Here is a 20155-nt window from a genome sequence, read left to right as displayed (position 1 = left end):
TCTAAAACCTGAAATCCTCCCTCCTGATATCTCAAGAATTGCTCAAGCATGACTTTCCATGAATCTTTTTCCTAATTCCCTCTAATGATTTTTCACTCCACTGAGCCCTCATGACATACTGTCTCTACCTCTCTTAAGGAAAAAGAAAATTGTCTTTTATTATAGTTATTGTTTCCTGTTCTGATCTCTCCTTGATTGTGGAATCTAACTTATTCTCTTTTGTATTGTTTTTAATACCTAATAAGAACTGACTGCTGGCCATAAGTATGTCTATATGAAATGAGCAAAGAGGAGACACTGATTAGGGGTCCTGTTTGAAAGACCTGAACATGCATGCCACTATGAACTGAATATTTATGTCCTTCCTCTCCCCCAAGTTCATATGCTGAAGCTCTAACCTGCACTGTGACTATATTTGGAATAATAAAGAAATTAATGTTAAATGAAGTCATAAGGGTAGGGCCCTGATTTAATAGGATTAATGTCCTTATTAGAAGAGGCACCACAGCTGTGAAGTGTGTAAACCTGGCGATTCACAGACCTGTACCCCTGGGGATAAAAATATATTATATGTTTATAAAAAATAAAATAAAAAAAAATTAAAAAAAAAAAGAAGAGGCACCACAGCATCTCTGCCCCCCTCTTTTTTTTTGTTTCTTTTCATGCAGCGAGGACAAAGTGCAAAGCTGACTGTCTGCAAGCCAGGAGGAGAGCTCTCATCAGAAATGGAATCAGCTGGCACCTTCCTCTTGGATTTCAACCTCCTGAACTGTGAGAAAGTAAATTTCTGTTGTTTAAGCTACCCACACTATGGTATTTTGTTATTGCAACCCCAGCTGACTAAGACAGATTTTGGCAGTAGGGGTGGAGTGCTGCTGTAAAAAATACCTAAAAATGTGGATGTGGCCTTGGAACTTGGTGATGCATTGTGGCTAGAAGAATTTTTAAGCCAAGTGTTAGAAAAATCCGAGATTGCTATAAAGGGACTGTTTGTAGAAATAATGGATTTTATTTTATTTATTTTTTGTTTATTTTTAAGATTTATTTATTTATTTTAGAAAGAGTGTGGCAGGAAGAGGGAGGAGGAGACAGAAACTCAAGCAGATTCTGCACTAAGTATGGAGTTGGATGAGGGGCTCAATCTCACTACCCTGAGATCATGACCTGAGCTGAAACCAAAAGTTGGATGGTTAACCAACTCTGCTGCCCAGGTGCCCCAAGAAATACTGGATTTTAAAGGCCATTCTGGTGAGGTCCCATGAAGAAATGAGGACCAGGTTATTGGAAACTAGAAGAAAGGTGATCCTTGTTGTGAAGTGGCAGATAAATTGGCTGAATTATATTCTACTGTTTTGTAGAAGGTAGAACTTGTAAGCGATGAAAGAGGTATTTACCAGGGGAGATTTCTAAGCAAATTCCTCCTACTGCTTTATAGTAAAATTTGAAAGGGAAGATAGGAATTGAAAAAGGAACCAGTACTTGGAGATTTGGAAAATTCTTATCCTAACCATATTATAAAAATGAGAAACCATGTTCTGAAGAGAACACTAACCATTGGATAAAGAGATCTTAAGTTCATCTCATGGGCTTAACTGGACATCTTGACAGAAGCCAGGAATAGAGATGGGATTATATCAGCAGAGATGCTGTCAGTTTGAAACAAAATGGGCAGCAATGTCTGGTTGGCTCAGTTGGTTAAACATCTGCCGCTTGGCTCAGTCATGATCCCAGGATCCTAGGATCAAGTTCCGCATCAGGCTCCTTGCTTGATGGGGAGCCTGCTTCTCCCACTGCTCGCTGGTCTCTCTGCCTGCTTCTCCCCCTGCTTATACTCTCTCTCTCTCTCTCTCTCTCTCTCTGACAAATGAATAAATAAAATCTTTTAAAAATGTAAAATAAAATTAAAAGGGACAGAAAAAGTGGAACAGGGTGAAGGAAGGCTGTCAGATATCTTGGATTTTCTAGGATGTGACCACAGAGCTCTTTGGTGGTGAATGTACACTATTCTTCAAGTAAGGGAAGAATGATTTTTAAAGCAATACAGAGATCACAGGGCTGACACTCCCATCACAAGGACAGGGGCAAGGCTGCTTTCTTATTGGTTTCAGAAGGCTAGCTCATGCAGGGGACTACAAGGTGGGGGTCCTCACAGAGAACCAGAGGGGTTAGATCACAACCCCTCCACAAGCTGAAGGATTGTGTGTACCCCACAGAGCCAAAGGAGGAGTCCCACGCCTACAGATCTGTAGGAGTGATGCTGCCACTCCAGTGGGCCTGGATAGTAGGACAGTGAGCTAAGAAGGATTGTTCTTAAGCAATGCTACTTTGGAGGAAGATCCTATAGGCTTTTGGTCTAAAAATATAGACACGCTTATTCATAGTCTTACCTCCTCATTTTAAAATTAAAGAATCAAGCTCAGAGTGGTAGAAAAAAAAATCACCCATTAGATTTTGAGCAATTTGATGTACCATGTCTTATTTATCTTGGTATTCCTACCTCTACAACATAGTTCTTGGTGCATAAAAATCATTCGGGAAATAAATTTCACCAGTAAAGATGTTTGGTAAATGTTTGCTAAATTGTAGCTGGTAGACAAGGTATAAGCATTGGTTCTCTTCATTATGAAAAACATTGAAATTACTCTAAAGAAGAAATGCTGAGAATTATAGTAAAGGCATTAATCAGTCAAAGAGTTTGGTACCTTTCAGGAAAATGAAAAGTGGATGATTTTGTAGTGGTGGATAAACTACAGGGAGCTGAAGTCCAAGCCCATTCAAGAAATGGCTAAAGCAGAAGTGAGAACCAGGTTTATCTTCCAGAGCAAAACTGCCACAAACCAACATATACTGAGAACAGAGATGGCAGTTGTGGAAGAGATAGGAAATGGGAGAATTGATTAAATAATTCTTTGTGTGTTACTGATCCCCCAACCCTGACACCTGGGCAAATTGTTCTCAGGCTTAAATCAGACAAAGGATCTTAATTAAATTGAGTAATCTTCCTAGAAGTTCAAGGCCTTCAGAGTAGGGATTGAGCTCCAGAGCAGGACTCCATATTTTGGCTTTTGACTCTTCCCTACCTGTATGTGTAGTGATGCTTGCAGGTCAGAAGGTCCACCTAAGATCACAGAGCTTGCGGTTACATCACCCATTTAAAGGAAAGGTCAGTGATTTCAGAGAAACCCTACATATGCTAACTGAATCCAGGAACTTGTCTATTATAAACAATTTTAACCAGACCATCAAGTTTCTCTAGGCATTTGGGAAAAAATAGCTGCACAAAGAAGCCATATCTAGAACAAACAGAACATCTAACTTGGAGGAAATAGATAATCAAAAAATATAAAAGCACTTTAAAAAGGATACTAATACTTCCCAGTTTGCATGACAACCTTGGTTTCTGTTTTCCTAGGTTTCGATTGATAACACACCTCTTTTACTGTCAAAAGTGGCAGGTTTAGACAAAATATGATATGATCTTCTTAAATTTATAAGAATTTTATTTATCTTCTAAAAGATTTATGAAGATAGTATATCTATTATAAAACAAGAACAATGAACCAAACATTCAAACCCCAAACCAAACCAAGTGAAAGCGAAACTTCTAAGCCCAAGAAGACCTTGAAAATAAAAAATATTATTACTTAAGTAAATATTTAACAGGAAGGCCATAAGAAAGAGTTAAAAAACTCTCAAAAACATATAGCAAAAAGACAGAAAATAAGAGAAAATGTTGAGCTCTAGGAAATCAATCCAGAAGACACGAAGTCAAAACAATATATTTGGAATAAGATGCAATTTTAGAATACAAGGATAAAGAGAAAATCCTAAAATCTTCCATAAACAATAAACAGCAACAACAAAAACAAGTCTCCTTACAAAGGAAATAGAGTCAAACCACTATTAGACATCATTTTAGGCTGTGGACATATCCATTGGATACTTGAAGACTATAGGATACCATCAAAGTTATGACAAGGAACTATTTTGAATCCAAAAGTCTATTTAATCAGGACAATTATCAATCAAATATGAAAGAAGAATGCTTTTCAAACATGCATGCATTCAAAATTTGTCCCCATGCTTCATATCTCAAAAAAAAAAAAACCTTGTGAAAATACTCTAGCAAAACAAAGAAGGAATCAGAAACAAATAAATATGGAACACAAAACTCAGTAAGATTGCAATGAAAAAAAACTCAGATTAACAGTTCTTGTATTCATATTGTTTAATATTAAAGCCTTCCACAAATAACATGTATAACATTTTGGAATATCTTGGTGATTAGATGAGAAGTCTTTTTTTCAGCCAAGAAAAATGAAAACCAAACCAAATTCATACGAAAAAATCAAGGACAAAATATAAGGAAAATTACAATAAAGCACAGTTAATGGGGGTATAACTAGAGATAATCTTTTTGAACTTGTTATGTGAAAACATTCCTCTTCAAAGGGTACAGGTTTTGTAACATAAGATACATGTGTTCTTCTCTTAGATCGAATTATATTGTCTGGTGTTGCATTTAGTATGCATAGTTACTATAATATTCTTAGTGATATTGATTTTCTTTTGATTTCCCAAATCAACCTATGATCAAAGAGTGGAAAAAGTCATGGCTATAGCGCAGAATCTAAATATTAGAAAACCTAACAATATTAGAAAACATACTTGACAGAATTTGGGAATGTTAGAAGGAAGAAGATGTACATGGAAAGAGGTACAAATATACTCTGTGCTTTCCTCATCTTTAATGACAGTTAGGAGTTTCTCTTTGAAATTAAAACAAATACAAAATGGAGGTTTTAATATATTATGTAAAGTCATGAAGATAATCAATAGAAAAAATAATACAATATAACTAAAACAAATGTCCAGAATGAGGATGTATTATAAGAAATTCCTAATCTTTTATAGCAGTGTTAATAAATAAGATTGTGTGTGTGTGTGTGTGTGTGTGTGTATGTGTGTGAAAACTGAAAAAGAGGTTCATTTTCATATGTGGGTCAATATTATGGACACCAGAACAACATGTGAGGACACAGAAGCCAAGAGAACTGTAGGAAAATAAAAGCTCCAGAAAAGAAAAAAAAAAAAAAAAAAAAAAACACCAAAAAAAAAAAAAAAAAGGAAAAAAAACCATAATATAGTGCTGTTCAAGCTTACTTGACCCATATTTTTAGGACAGAAGTACTGCCAGCCCTAGAGTAATAGGCAGAAGAGGCATTTCATTCCAACTGCCTTTTAGTTTTGTTTGAGCTAGACTTGTAGGCTTCCTAAAAATGTCATAGCAAAACAAAACCAGAATATTTCACCAAATTTAGAAAGATGTCAGGTTATCTATATTTGTCTTTAATAAATGAAGAAAAGTTTCCTTGAATTCTTAGAGACAGAGAACAGATTGGTGTTTTCCAGAGATGGGTGTTAAGGAGAAGGTGATCAAAAGATAACAAACTTCCAGGGGCGCCTGGGTGGCTCAGTGGGTTAAAGCCTCTGCCTTCAGCTCAGCTCGTGATCCCAGGGTCCTGGGATTGAGCCCCACATTGGGCTCTCTGCTCAGCAGGGAGCCTGCTTCCCTTCCTCTCTGTCTCTGTCTGCCTCTCTGCCTACTTGTGATCTCTGTCAAATAAATAAATAAAATCTTTAAAAAAAAAAAAAAAGATAACAAACTTCCAGTTAGAAGATAAATAAATTCTGGAGATGTAATATACTGTATGGTGATGATAGTTAACAACACTATTTTGTGTATTTGGAAGTTGCTGAGAGTAGATTTTAAAAGTTCTCCTCACAAGAAGAAGGGAGTTGAGGGAAATTGGAAGGGGAGGTAACCATGAGAGACTATGGACTCTGAAAAACAACCCGAGGGTTTTGAAGGGGCGGGGGGAGGGATGTTGGGGGAGCCAGGTGGTGGGTATTAAGGAGGGCACGTATTGCATGGAGCACTGGGTGTGTCCAAAAACAATGAATACTGTTATGCTGAAAAGAAATTAAAAAAAAAACTAGAAAATAAAAAATAAACGAAGAGAAATGAGACTTACCTGGGGGGGGGAGTTCTCCTCACAAGAAAAAAATTTGTTACTATATGAGGTGATAGATATTAACTAATTGTGATAATCATTTCATAATACATACAAATATGTTGTACACTTTAATACAATGTTATATGTCAATTTTATCACAATAAACTTGGAAGGAAAAAAAGAGAAGTTTCTGAAAGCACAGCCAAATGAACACCTGTTAATACTTGAAAAATTCTGTCTACTTGCCACACGAGTCTTTTTTTTTTTTTTAAAGATTTTATTTATTTATTTGACAGATCACAAGCAGGCAGAGAGGCAGGCAGAGAGAGAGGAGGAAGCAGGTTCCCTGCTGAGCTGAGAGCCCGATGCGATGCGGGGCTCGATCCCAGGACTCTGAGATCATGACCTGAGCCGAAGGCAGCAGCTTAACCCACTGAGCCACCCAGGCGCCCCTTGCCACACAAATCTTAACACACATGCCTGGCAAGGACTTACTTTCTTTTCTCTTTAACACGTGAAGGCATGACTAACAAATTCCTGCTTCCAAGCATTTACTCCATTCTTTCATCTTATTCTACTAATCAGGATGTTTTGAAATACTTAACTATCTTGTCCTGAAGTGAGGGCCACAACAACCATAACAAAATAAATTATCCCATGTCTGGGAAAAAAAAAATCCAAGACAAAAAAAGATACCACCACGAAGACTTTTGCCTTGATTTGGCAATGGCCGCTTTTTACAAACTTCCTCTGAAGCCAGTAGGCATGCTGCCAACATCCAAAAGAATTGGCCTCTGGTGTCATTGTGTTCCTCTGAGGGTGCATCTCAAACTATTTAGACCCTCCACTTTTTTTTTTTTTTTTAAGATTTTATTTGTTTATTTGACACAGAGAGAGAGAGCACAAGCAGGGGGAGCTGCAGGCAGGAGAGGGAGAAGTAGGCTCCCCGCTGAGCAAGGGCTCCATCCCAGGACCCTGGGACCACAATGCCAGCCAAAGGCAGACGCTCAACTGACTGAGGCAGCCAGGTCTCCCAACCCTCTACTTTCTGAACTCTTTGGCTTTTGATACTCTGCTTTCTTCTTTTATGGGAAGATGGTTTAGTGTCACACATCTCATATTTATGTAGAAGGGAGAAAATACCCACCTCACTGCCCTTGAGGAATCAGGATTGGTGAAATGCTTCTGATCTCTCTCTCTCTCCACTTTCTTTGGTATTTCCTTCCATCAAAAGGAGCGCACGGTCTTGACGAGACCCTGATTCTCTTTGGGTGGTGTTAGCATGTCGAAAACTGTGGCCCGACCTGTTAGATATCTCTCTGTTCCTTGGTTAAGACAAAATAGATTTTCTGTCCTCCTTGAGTCTCAATACGTGAATATGCTCATGACGCTCTTTAGTTTTACTTCTTCCCACATGTGGATTCCAAGATATAGACTTGAAAGAAGTTAGGAGCTGACTACACCCTCCAACTTAACTTCTCAAGCAACAAAGGCAATAATAAGTTTAGGGGCACCTGGGTGGCTCAGTGGGTTGAAGCCTCTGCCTTCGGCTCAGGTCATGATCCCAGGGTCCTGGGATTGAGCCCCGCATCGGGCTCTTTGCTCAGCGGCCAGCCTGCTTCCCCCTCTCTCTCTATGCCTGCCTCGCTGCCTACTTGTGATCTCCGTCTGTCAAATAAATAAAAATAAAATCTTAAAAAAACATTTAAACTCAGACTTAACTCTTGTTCCACTTATTACTTGGTTCATATTTTGTATTGGAGAAACAGGCCTCTAGCAACCTAGGTGACCTTACACCCCTGCCTTAGCAAACCAAGAGGATTTCCTTGGCCATCTAGCATGTTACAATTCTTCCTTCAAATCTGAGTACAGGGGCCTAGTAAACTCTTGAGAAATAGTTAAGATGGGTTGAGCCATTCTATTTTCTTAGGATAGAGATGATTTAAGATATAACTTGGTGGGGTAACATGCGATTGATTTTTGTTTTAACATGCTGTACTTTATTGTGATAATTTTTACATACTTTTTATCTTTGCGGTATGTCACTGACGTATCGCTGATAGAGAATAATGGATATCTACCTCTTGATGCCTTACTATAGAGCATGAGGAAGTCTTGATGTCATTAGTCTCTTGCTCTGTATCATGTTCTCTCTATTACCTAGACTGAATAGAGAGAATATGATTGGATATGGCAGCTTGGTTTTGTAACACCAGCACTTCAGATCCTCAGTAAGCCTAGTTTTGAGGGAGTAAGAATATAGACAATATTGATGCAGCCCTGGAAAATGGAACCATAGCAATTACTGACGTGCTGCAACCAGATCAAACGTTCTGGGACAGGGAGAAGAGACAGCATCAGGATAAAGGCCAAAAATCTCACAGGTGAAATTCTTTCCATATTGGAACATTAAACAGTGATATTAAAATTTTTATTTAAAAAATATCACTGTTTAAAGTTTAAATTTTATTTTAGAATTTTTTATTTAAAAATTTAAAGTGTATTCTCGTTTCTGAATTTGAAGAGCTTTGGCCTAATTAACTTCACTATCTTTTACCTTCAGGTGTACTAAAAAAAAATCACAACTCTGTGGGGGAGATCATAGGTCCTAATCTGACCTAAGTGTTTAAGAAAAACAATATTTTCAAGAATACCAAGGAATTTCAGGACTAATTTCAGTTTCGGAAGCTTGGGCCTGAGAAGGACTAATTCTGTCCTTGAAGGATTTGGAGGAAACTTACTTGAATTGTGTAATTGTGCTAACATTTTAAGTCTGAAACAGAAAATCAAATAAATTTCTTAAGGTGGATTCCCCTCTTCCTGAGTGTATTACTACAATTATTTTTCGATGTCTTTGCAGAGGGAAACCCTCTTGAGTGGATAGAACTCATAAAATGCAGAGTACTGGCAAACAGCTATATCAGTTGGGAAGATCTTGAGCCACTCATACCTGTGATGCGTGGTAGTAGTGATGGCTACTACTTCTGTAGTCAAAAATATGGAGTAGTTCTTGATTTCAGGGGAAGTCAGGGGCTCTAATAGGGAAATTGGAGAAACAAATGGAGGAATGGGATTGAGTGGGTGGTACTCCATCCCAATAACCTATTTATTTTCCAATTTGGCCATCAATATTCCTATGTGAGACTTAACTAGGGAATACAGGAAAGTAAAGTAAATTGTTGGTGGTAGCATGCGCTGTGCTTAATGTGATTTCTATTCAGGAAGATCTCTACATCACCCTTAACAGGTAAGTGAAATATTCTTTCCAAGAACAATATATTTTATTTTATCTTATCTTATTTTATCTTATTTTATTTTTTTATCATGTTATGTTAGTCACCATATAGTACATCATCAGGTTTTTTTTTTTTTTTAAGATTTTATTTATTTATTTGACAGACAGAGATCACAAGCAGGCAGAAAGGCAGGCAGAGAGAGAGAGAGAGGAGGAAGCAGGCTCGCCGCCGAGCAGAGAGCCCGACACGGGGCTCGATCCCAGGACCCTGAGACCATAACCCGAGCCGAAGGCAGAGGCTTTAACCCACTGAGCCACCCAGGCGCCCCCATCATCAGGTTTTGATGTAGTGTTCCAAGATTCACTATTTACATGTAACACCCAGTGCTCCATGCACATGCCCTCCTTAATATCCACCACCAGGCTCACCTCCCCACCCCCATCCCCTCTAAAACCCTCAGTTTGTTTTTCGGAGTCCACAGTCTCTTGTGGTTCATCTTTCCCTCTGATTTCCCTCCTTCATTTTTCCATTCCTTCTCCTAATGTCCTCCATGTTATTCCTTATGTTCCATAAGTAAGTGAAACCATACGATAATTGACTTTCTTTGCTTGACTTATTTCACTCAGCATAATCTCCACCAGTCCCATCCATGTTGATGCAAAAGTTGGGTTTTCATCCTTTCTGATGGCTGATTAATATTCCATTGTATTTATGGACCACATCTTCTTTATCCATTCATCTGTTGAAGGGCATCCTGGCTCTTTCCACAGTTTGGCTGTTGTGGCCTTGCTGCTATGAACATTGGGGTACATATGGCCCTTTTTTTTTCCACTACATTTGTATCTTTGGGGTAAATACTCAGTAGTGCAATTTCTGGGTCATAGGGTAGCTCTACTTTTAATTTTTGAGGAATCTCCACACTGTTTTCCAAAGTGGCTGCACCAGCTTGCATTCCCACCAGTTTTGTAAGAGGGTTCTCCTTTCTCCACATCCTCACCAACATTTGTTGTTTCTTGCCTTGTTAATTTTTTGCCATTCTAACTGGTGTAAGGTGGTATCTTAATGTGGTTTTGACTTGAATTTCCCTGATGGCTAATGATGATGAACATTTTTTCATGTGTCTGTTAGTCATTTGTATGTCTTCATTGGAGAAGTGTCTGTTCATGTCTTCTCCCCATTTTTTGACATTATTATCTGTTTTTTGGGTGTTGAGTTTGAGTTTTTTATAGCTCTTGGATATCAGCCCTTTATCTGTAGTGTCATTTGCGAATATCTTCTCCCATTCTGTGGGTTGCCTCTTTATTTTGTTGACTGTTTCCTTTGCTATGCAGAATATTTTGATCTTGATGAAGTCCCACAAGTTCATTTTCACTTTTGTTTCCCTTGTTTTTGGAGAAAAAGACTTTATTTATTTAAGTGAGAGTGAGTGATCATAAGCTGGGAGAGAGGAAGAAGGAGAAGCAGACACCCCACTGAGCAGAGAACCCAATATTGGGCTCATTCCCAGGACTCTGGGATCATGACTGGAGCCCATGGCAGATGCTTAACCAACTGAGCACCCAGGTATCCCAAGAACAATATATTTTAATTCCAGCAGTAATTTGCCTTCCCCTGGCCATATTAGAAGTTTGTTTTCTGCTGGTTAACACAGGGTTATTTAAATTCCTTCACACCACATCATAATCTGATAAGTAGGATTTAAACAGTATTTTAGCCTAACTCAAATATTGAATTAACATCTTCACCAATGACTTTTGGATCAGAGGTGATTCATAAGGAATGGTGTAGGCTCTCTGACTTCCCTTATTTATTTTATGACTGAAAGGGGATGGGCCATTAAGTAGAAAACAAATATGGGTGTTCACTCAGACATAACCTTTCTGGGAAAACTGGAATCTGGGGACAACCAGAGAAAACCTACTGCAGAACTTCATTTGATAGCCCCATTTCCACTTTGGTTCTCCTAATCCTATTTCTTCTAGTGATGGCTGCTACTTCTCTAGTCAGACACTACAATTCTAAGACATTGGATTTTCCCAAGCTTCTGCATGAATGAGATCAGAAAACGTGACAATATTTTCTCTGATAGGAAGCAGTATAGTTTACAACAGCTGTTTTCTTAGTATTTTCGACTATGCATGGGCATTTGATGGAAAATAACTATGGACTCTAGTCATTTTTATTACCTAGCCATGGCCAGGGTATGGAAGTGATCTAACTGTTCTACCTTAGAAATTGAAGAGGAAACCCCCCCCCAAAAAACCACAATGGATTGAAATACATGATAATAATGATTAACCTCAGCTTAGATATCAGTGAATTGGTTGACTTCAAAGCAGTTTTATGCTAATGCCCTACCTACTATGAACCATCTCTGCTTGAAAAAGTTTACCCTAACGCAGAATCTTTGTCAGGTTTCTATGGCTTATCATAGCACCAGTCAGACCTAAAATCTTGTGGTTATAAAAAACAAGTGTCTCTGGGGCACCTGGGTGGCTCAGTGGTTTAAAGCCTCTGCCTTTGGCTCAGGTCATTATCCCAGGGTCGGGGGATCGAGCCCCGCATCAGGCTCTCTGCTCAGCAAGAAGCCTGCTTCCCCCCCTCTCTGTCTGCCTCTCTGCCTACTTGTGATCTCTGTCTGTCAAATAAATAAATAAAATTAAAACAAAAACAAAAACAAGTGTCTCATATTTAGTGATGATAAATAATTCTGCATTAGTTAGGGTTAAATTTAGTTGCACATAACAGAAAATCCTAAATGCTCAGTAGTTTATTTCTTTTTTAAAAGATTTTATTTATTGGGCACATATTTTATGGAGCACAGGTTGTGGTGCATAAACAATGAATCTTGGAACACTGAAAAAATAAAATAAAAATTAAAAAAAGATTTTATTTATTCATTTTTGGCAGATACAGAGAGAGAGAGAGAGAGCGAGAGAGAGAGCATGAGCTGGGGAGAGGGAGAGGGAGAGGGAGAATCTGACTTGGGGTTTGATCCCAGGACCCAGAGACGGATGACCTGAGCTGAAGGCAGATGTTTAACCATCTGAGCCAGCCAGGCACCCCTCAGTAGTTTATTTTTCTGGAAGTTTGTATGTAGGGAATACAAGACTGGTAGAGTACCAGAGTCACCAAAAACCCTGGCTCCTTCTCTCTTGCTTTTCTGGCCTTATTTGCTTGTTGCATCATGGTCTAAGATGGCAGCTGGACCACTAGTCATCACATCCATATTCTTTAAGGAGACTTTCAGAGGTCTCACACATTTCCACTTGCATTTTATTGACCAAATATTAGTTAAATATCTAAATGGAGCTGCAAGGAAAGATTGGAAATATATTTTTTCTATAAAATGTTCAACTGGGATCCACACTTCTATTTCTAGGAAATAAAGGGGAAAATGAATGGTCAGAGTCAATTAGAAATATCAATCTATGATTATATGGAAAAAATATATCTGTCACATCAAAGTGTTTGACCATTTCATTTTTCATTATTATGGTACAAACTAAATGCCTCCAGGCTTCACTCTAGAGATTTGAAAAAGGGCCACATTAGTAATAATAACTCATGTTTCATGGGCTCCTGATCTTACCTGCTTTGGTATGTTCTCAGAATCTATTGCACTGCTGTCAGTATTTCTAGGGATTTCTGAAAGAATACATTTTTTCAAATAAATTTAGTCAGCTTCCCTGGAGCATGCAAGGGAAGACTGGAAATATGTTCTTCTATCAAGTGTTCAGCTGAGATTTACACTTCAGTTACTAAGAAATAAAGGAAGAATGAATACTTACTCAGCATAATACCCTCCAGTTCCATCCACATTGATGTAAATGGTAAGTATTCATCCTTTATGATGGCTGAGTAATATTCCATTATATATATATACCACATCTTCTTTATCCATTCATCTGTTGATGGACATCTGGGCTCTTTCCATAGTTTGGCTATTGTGGACATTGCTGCTACAAATATTGGGGTGCATGTGATGAGTGAAATAAGTCAATCAGAGAAAGACAATTATCCTATGGTTTCACTCATATGTGCAATATAAGAAAGAGCACAGAGGGTCATAGGGGGAAGGGGCAAAAACTGATTGGGAAGTAATCAGAGAGAGAGACAAACCATGAGAGACTCTTAATTATAGGAAACAAACAGGGTTGCTGAAGGGGAGCTGGGAAGGGTGATGGAGTAATTCGGTGATGGGCATTAAGGAGGGCAGGTGATGTGATGATGCCCATTAAGGAGGGCATGGGATGACTAGGTGTTATATGCAACTGATAAATTATTGAACTCTACTTCTGAAATTAATGAATTACAATATGTTGGCTAATTGAATTTAAACTTAAAAAAAAAAGAATGCCTACTCAAAGTCAGTTAAAAGTATCTATCTCAGATGATATTAAGAAATTCTCTTGGTCTCCTGTTTACTGGACATGATACATGTGCCAAGCCATTCTGTTTATGGTTCTGACTCCTGCTGCACCTCATGAGCATCATACATTTCTGGCTCTGTGCCTGCTTACTGGTTGTAGCCATGGACAATTATACATAATGCAAAAACTGTTTCATTTACACAGTATTTGAGAGTAGGCTGCAGACCATGGTCATTTATCCCTAAATAATTCAGTAAGTTTTTCTTATGATTATAAATATTATCCTTCATAACCACAGTACAGTTACCAACTTCAATATATTTATCATTGATTTAATAATTTAATTTAATCTACTTTCATATGCTAGTGTTGTCAGTTTTACCCCAAATCCTCCTTTATAGCCACGTTATTCACCTTTGGACTCTCTCTAGGATTTCTAAGTTTTCAGATCTTTCCTCAGTCTCTTGGTTGTTGTTTTCTGAATGATATATATCCCTTCCCCATGCTTAAAAATGTTTTTAAAGAGAGAAAAAAAATTTTAACTGTATTACTTTATTGTAAGACAAATAATAGTATGAACCAAAACCAGACAAACTATGTTGTAGCAAGAACCTGATTATAATGGTATTCTGTACATTTTTCCTTTGTATGATGATACTCAAGTGTTTGCAAACCTTTAATCCTTGAACAGAATAAATGGTCTGTCTAATTCCAAATTTCTTTATACAAAACAACCCTTTGTTTTCACAGATCAGTGGTTCTTAAATTTATGTCAGAATCTCCTAGGAAGCCTATAAAAATATTTAATCAACAAATTTTTGAGTGGCTAACTGTGTGCCAAACAGTGGTGTGAAGAAGAAAATCATTGAATAGCTGTGGGCAAAAAAATAACATGATTTTTATTTAAAATGATTGCTCTGGTTGCTGTGTTGAAAATATACACCATGGGGGCAAGGTAGGAAGCCAGGAAGACAAATCCCAAAGTTATTCCACACAAGCCAAATAAGAAATGGTGGTGACTTGTATGAAGGTGGAAATAATTAAGAGGATGAGAAGTGGAGAGATTCTGGGTGTATTTTGATAATAGAATCAATATGATTTGCTGTTTGATTGGTATGAGTAGACTCAAGAGTGACTCCAAGATTTCAGCATAAGTAACTTTTCTCCATATTTTAGCAATTAGGATGCGTAAATACCAGGTAAATATGATGTCTTAATTATCTTACAGCCAAGTTTATTGTGATGTGGTTAAATGCATACAAATATTTTCTACTTAACTATATTTTTTTTTAAAAAAAGACATCAAATAAAAACAAAGAACCTGGTTAAAAAATGAGCTGAAGACCTTAATATACACTGCACTAAAGAAGACGTACAGATGCCAGATAAGCATATGAAGAGATGTTCCACATCATATGTCATCAGGGAGATACAAATTAAAACAACAATGAGGTACTACTATAAACTTACTAGAATGGCCAAAATCTGGTATACTGACAACAATAAATACTGGGAAAGATATGGTATAGCGGGAATTCTCATTTATTGCTGATAGGAATACAAAATGGTACAGCCACTTTGGAAGACAGTTTGGCAGTTTCTTTCTTTTTTTTTTTTTTTCTAAGATTTTATGTATTTATTTGACACACACACACACACACACACACACACAGAGAGAGAGAGAGAGAGAGAGAGAGATCACAAGTGGGCAGAGAGCCAGGCAGAGAGATAGGGGGAAGCAGGCTCCCCGCAGAGCAGAGAGTCTGGATGCGGGGCTTGATCCCAGGACCCTGAGATCATGACCAGAGCCGAAGACAGAGGATTAACCCACTGAGCCACCCAGGCACCCTGAGTTTGGCAGTTTCTTACAAAACTAAACGTGCTCTTCCTGTACAATCTAGCAGTCATGTTCCTTGTTTACCCAAAGGAGTAAAAACATTATGTCTACATGAAAACCTGTACTTTGGTGTTTATAGCGGCTTTTTTTTTTCTTTTCTTTTCTTTTTTTTCCAAAAAGGATTTCATTTATTTATTTGACACAGAGAGGGAATGCACAAGCAAGGGAGAGTGGCAGGCAGAAGGAGACAGAGAAGCAGACTCCCCGCTGAGCAAGGAGCTCTATGCAGAGCTGGATCCCGGGACCAGGAGGGGACCATGACCCAAGCCGAAGGCAGCCGCTTAACCGACTGAGCCACCCAGGCAGCCCAATAGCAGCTTTATTTATAATTACCCAAACTTGGAAGCAACCAAGATGTCCTTCAGTAGGTGAATGGGTAAATAAACTGTGGTACATCTAGACAATGGAATATTAATTAGCACTAAAAAGAAATGATCTGTCAGGCCACAAAAAGACATGAAGGAATCTTAAATGTATACTACTAAGTGATGGAAGCCAAACTTAAAAAGGTACAGACTGTGTGATTCCAGCTAAATGACACTCTGGAAAAGGCAAAACTATGGAGACAGTAAAAAGATCAGTGGTTGCCAGGGGTTGGGGTATGGTGGGAAGGATGAATAGGCACAACACAGGTGATTTTTAGAGCAGTGAAAATACTGTATATGATATCATAATGATGGTTACATGGTATTATGCATTGTTCAGATCCATGGAAGATACAACACCAAGAGTGAACCCTAATGTAAATTATGTACTCTGAGTGATTATGATGTGTCAATGTAGGTTCATTCGTTGTAACAAATTACCACTCTAGTGGAAGACCTTGATCATGAAGACAGCTATGCATGTGTGAGGGTAGGGTACCTTCTTCACAATTTTGCTGTGAACCTAAAACTTCTCTTAAAAAGTAAAGTCATAGGGGCGCCTGGGTGGCTCAGTGGGTTAAAGCCTCTGCCTTCGGCTCGGGTCGTGATCCCAGGGTCCTGGGATCGAGCCCCGTATCGGACTCTCTGCTCGGCAGGGAGCCTGCTTCCTCCTCTCTCTCTCTCTTTCTGCCTGCCTCTCTGCTTACTTGTGATCTCTGTCTGTCAAATAAATAAATAAAATCTTAAAAAAAAAAAGTAAAGTCATAAACAAACACAATTCTTGGTATTCAGCAAATACATGTATTTCCAGGATGAAGAAGAACTGTTCCAAAAGCAGTTCTTGTTGAACTTTGAGAATTTGGTTGGATGGAAGGAAACTCAATATAAATTTACAGTTTGACAAAAAGGTAATGAAATCTTAAGTTGTATGAACAAAGGCAGAGTGGCTTGAAATAGAGAAGTGACTACATTCCTAGCTGCTGTCAGGCACATCTGAGTTGTGTTCAGTTTGTCTATGAGGACCCTTCTGCTGGGTAGACAGTGTGGACAGGAGGCAGCTCAACTGTGTTTGGGCCCTTTCTCATTATCATCATTGGTGTCAGCCCATAAATAAGAGTGAGTCAGGGGAAGTCTTGCAACCTCCATACTTTTTTCCACATGTGCTTGTCGGGGAAAGCATCCTAAGAATATGGAGAATCAGGACAATTGCTGTGGTCTCTCTGAGCTACTTGTTCTCTAAGCTTGCCGTCCCATACCGTATTGCTCTAGTTTTGGCTTTGTATTAGTCTAGCCATTGGAACCTATTGTCAGTATACCATCTTTACAAAGGGCAGAATACATGTGCTTTCCAGAGACAACGTTTTTCAGATTGATAAACAAATTTTCATATGTCATGACAGAATGCAGAAGTCATCTAAAGGCAACACCATTGCCCTTGGTAGGAGCTCAGTTGTGAGTGTTAGGGAAAGGAAGGTGCATGAGAACTTGGATAAGGGTGGGAGAGAGGACAGGCCCTCAGTGCACCCCAGTTTAAATAGTTCTTGACCATGCTATGCCTAGATGTATTTCTGACTTGATGCTTGGGTAGGAACCCCCAACTTTGTGCCCAGTTGAAGACTGTAATTTGCAGATTTCTTCCTAGGGCACTGATAACCAGTTCTTGCCCATGGTTAAAAGAGTATCATTGGCCGTGGTACAGCTACATGGACTTAAGTTGAAAAATGTATTAGCCTTAAAAAATGACTTAGGGTCAACAAAATAGGTGTTTACATGTCATTACAATTCAGAAAACTCTGACTTGATTTGGGAAATAGTGTCTGAGGAAAATAAAATAATAAAGATTGTCATATAAGTAAAAAATTTATTTTTCCAGCTTACTGCATAATGTTTATTCTGGACATCTTCTCTTGGGAATATTCACTTATGCCTCCTTCCTTATCAAAATACACTTGTTCAAAATCCCACTTTGTTCAAATCTGCTTTTCTACTGGGTCTCTACATAGTGAGTTAGTTGATCATGTCTTCATTAAATGTCATTTGATGACTTTTTTTTTTAACATTATTGAGTTTTAGTTAAAAAGACTTAGTAGAGGGAATAAAGGGGGAAGGAATGCCAGTTACGTAGCAGGCTGATGGAGATTTTTAGTGCCATTGGATTTATTCCATGTGTCAACTGTTTACATATTCTGAAACATTCTTTCCAACTCGAAACCTTTCTCTCTGCATATCGCTTTCCACACTGTTCCCTCTTTTCCCTTAGAAGGACAGCTGTGTTCTACAGAGGGGAGTAATGAAAGAGCCCAAAAGTGGTGTTCTTCACCATTGGCCCTAGGCTCTCTGGCTCATTTTTATTGTCTTAAATACACAATTTCATAGAGAGGTTTATCTGCAGATAGTAGAAAAAAAAAGTTGGGAGTACCTAGTTAGGGAGTAGGAGTCCCTAACCTGAGAAGATAAAATCTGAAATTTTATTACTTCATGAAAATGCCTTGTGTTCTACTTCTTATGCATTAGTGATAAAACAAGAACCTGTTTTCCCCTGAAAGCATAAATGAATATGTGGGCATTCTATATTTGCTCTCCCGGATCCCCTAGTTTCCAACTTCCTTAGATGCAGTCTGTTTTATTCCCTGTTCTGTGCCCCGAAAGCCTGATCCTTCTGGATGGCATCACCTGGACACTCTTACTTCCTGGCTTCTGCTCAGGTTGGATGACAGGAAATGTGAGTAAGATACATCCCATGCTGTGGATGGGTGCATTTTCTGGTTCCAGCTTTCATTAGGCTCTGGTGATATTCCTCTTCGTGCCCTTAGGCCTATAAGTTGGTAGTGTCTTCCCTCTGTTGAAAATTCCTGGATGCCTATATGTCTGGTAATAAACCGTCTTCAGTTAAAGTCTTGGAATGGGCTGTTATTTCCTGTTGGCTCTCTGAAGTGCAGGCTCAAGAAAAGTTGAGATAAATCTTGACTTTTTTCATTCATCTGCCACTTATTTATTAGGTACTGGGGTGATAGACAGTTAGGAGGGGGCATTTGTTAAGGAGGAAAACAATTAGGTTAGTTACAGTGTAGTCTTTCATATTTTGTTGGAGCCAGACTTATAACTTTTTAAAATTTTATTTTGTTTAGTTAGCCACTGTATAGTAGATCTCTAGTTTTTGATGTTCTGTTCAATGATTCATTAGTTGCATATAACACCCAGTGCTCATCGCAACATGTGTCCTCCTTAATACCCATCACCTGGCTACCCCATTCCCCCACACTCCTCCCCTTTGAAACCCTCAGATTGTTTCCTGGAGTCCATAGTCTTTCATGGTTTGTCTTTCTCTCTGGTTTCTCGCCCTTCAGTTTTCCCTCCCTTCCCCTATGATCCTCCTAAGCTATTTCTTTTGTTCCACATATAAATGAAACCATATGATAATTGTCTTTCTCTGCCTGACTTACTTCACTTAGCATAATCCTCTCCAGTTCCATCCATGTCCATGCAAATGGTGGGTATTTATCCTTTCTGATGGCTGAGTAATATTTCATTGTGTGTATGTACCATATCTTCTTTATCCATTTGTCTGTTGTAGGGCATCTCAGCTCCTTCCACAGTTTGGATATTGTGGACATTGCTGCTATGGAACATTGGGGTGCATGTGCCCCTTCTTTTCAGTACATCTCTATCTTGGGGTAAATACCTAGTAGTACAATTGCTGGGTTGTAAGGTAGCTCTATTTTTAACATATTCAGGAGACTCCATGCTGTTTCCCTGGGTGTCTCTTACCAGTTTGCATTTCCACCAAAACCGTAAGAGAGTTCCTCTTTCTCCACATCCTCACCAACATTTGTTGTTTCCTGTTTCATTAATTTTTGCCATTCTAACTGGTATAAGTTGGTATCTCATTGTGGTTTTGATCTGTATTTCCCTGATAGCAAGTGATGTTGAACATTTTTTCATGTGTCTGTTAGCCATTTGTATGTCTTCTTAGAGAAGTGTCTATTCATGTCTTCTGCCCATTTTTTGACTGGATTATTTGTTTTTTGGGTGTTGAATTTGAGAAGTTCTTTATAGATCTTGGATATCAGCCCTTTATCTGTAATGTCATTTGCAAATATCTTCTCCCATTCTGTGGGTTTCCTGTTTGTTTTGCTGACGGTTTCCACATGCAGAAGAATGGAACTGGACCATTCTTTTACACCATACACAAAATATAAGCTCAAAATGGATGAAAGACCAAAATTTGAGGCAGGAATCCATTAAAACCCTAGAGGAGAACATAGGC

This window comes from Enhydra lutris, unplaced genomic scaffold, assembly GCF_002288905.1.
Source record: "Enhydra lutris kenyoni isolate GAN:26980312 unplaced genomic scaffold, ASM228890v2 scaffoldscaffold19, whole genome shotgun sequence".
Taxonomy (NCBI): Eukaryota; Metazoa; Chordata; class Mammalia; order Carnivora; family Mustelidae; genus Enhydra; species Enhydra lutris.
Note: the sequence above shows the minus strand (reverse complement) of the source record.